Below are 1809 nucleotides of genomic sequence, written 5' to 3'. Positions count from 1 at the left end.
TAGTCAGTACAAAATTGTTTTGATGATTACTGCTTTAAAGTAGAATTTAAGATCTGTTACGGGTAGGCCACCATCCTTCACATTTTTTCCCCATTATTTCCCTTGATATTCTTGATCTTTTGTTCTTCTAGATGAAGTTTTTTAAATTGTTTTTTCTACTTCTATAAAGTAGTTTTTGGTAATTTGAAATGGTATGGCACTGAATAAGATAGGTTATCATTTTTTATATTAGCTTGTCTTATCCATGAACAATTAATTTTTTTCAGTTGTTTAGATCTAACTTTAATTGTGTGAAAATGTTTGTATAATTCCTGTTTTTATCTTACCAAGTACATTTTCAAGTATTTTATATTTTCTAGAAGATGTGTATTCCTGAGAACTTCCCACTGCTGTTATACTTAAATTCTCTGTTCTTTCTCTGAACTTGATTGCTTTTCTTTCCTTTTCAAAATCTCATGTATGTCAGAAAATGCCTAGTTTTGTGCTTAACTATCATATTTTCTAAGAAATATTTTTTGTTTAATCCCAAGGTTCCTATTGTTTCTAACGACACATTAATTCCTTCATATTTGTAGGAATCAAATTGAATATAAAATTTCCCCTTGTTGGATCTTCTACCTTTTAGTTCATAATACTATCATTAATCAAGTCAAAGAAGTATTAGCTCATCTACTTTGATAAACAAAGAAGTCTAGCAGATGTGAGCTTTCATAGATCTATTTTTTGACTCATTGACAAAATTATAATGTTTTATGATCAATTGCCTCTTCCTTTCCATGTTGTATATAGTATATAAATATAATACTGCTTCTATATCATCTCCGTTTTATTATTTTCAAAATCCCCACTCTCACCCATCTTGTCCTTTCAATCCATCACATCAATATAAATGTATGTATGTATGTATGTGTGTGTGTGTGTTTGTGTATGCACATACTCTGAATGTCTGTGTTTATGTGTCTGGTGATATACACAAAGGCATATGCACAGAATGCTACTTGTACTGTCCTTCTTACATGCTTTTATTGTTGTTTTTATTCAAACATTTTCCTCAAGTTTGTAGGGAAAGAAGGAAAAGTGATAATTTGTTTGTTCATGTTCACTCATGTTCAACTCTATATGTCCCTTGTAATGCAAAAGATGCAAGAGAGGCTTTTGCTCTTGCAGGGAGCCAACTGAAAACTTCTGACAGTTAGAAGCCTTAGAATTCCGAGAGAACAGTTGGGACTCTGCTCCAGGTGAGGGATTGGGATGCGCCATGCTGCCCCAAAAGGAACTGATGGAAACCAGTGGAAACCTTTGTGGGGAGCTGGCCATCCTCTCTCCTTTCCCTATGAGATTCAGGTCTCCTCTCCTGTGGGTCCTCGGGGCCTGTGGTGTGGGGACCCTGGCTGGAGGACCAAAGCTGGGGCTGTTCCACGGGCTCCCTGTGGAGATAACCTGGATGGGAGGGGAGCATAAGGGGACCTGAGTATTGGTGAGGGGGTCTGGAGGTGCCGGGGTGGCTCCCCTGCCAGCCTTCTTGCTTCAGGGCCCATGCCATCCTCAGGGCTCCCCTCACAGGCAACTTGTTTCCCCATCCTTCCTGCTTCAAAGCCTCTGCTGAAGTCTTGCTTTCTCCCTCACTTCATATCAGTCTCCCAATTCCAGACCCCTGTCACCCCCTCCAGTCCTATTCCTGGTAACTCCCTCCAGCCTCCTGAGGTCTTTTGACATTAAACTGCTTGGTCGTGTGCCTCAGGGATGTCTCTCTCTCTCTCTCTCTCTCTCTCTCTCTCTCTCTCTCTCTCTCTCTCTCTCTCTCTCTCT

This window comes from Gracilinanus agilis, chromosome 3 (genome assembly GCF_016433145.1).
Source record: "Gracilinanus agilis isolate LMUSP501 chromosome 3, AgileGrace, whole genome shotgun sequence".
Taxonomy (NCBI): Eukaryota; Metazoa; Chordata; class Mammalia; order Didelphimorphia; family Didelphidae; genus Gracilinanus; species Gracilinanus agilis.
Note: the sequence above shows the minus strand (reverse complement) of the source record.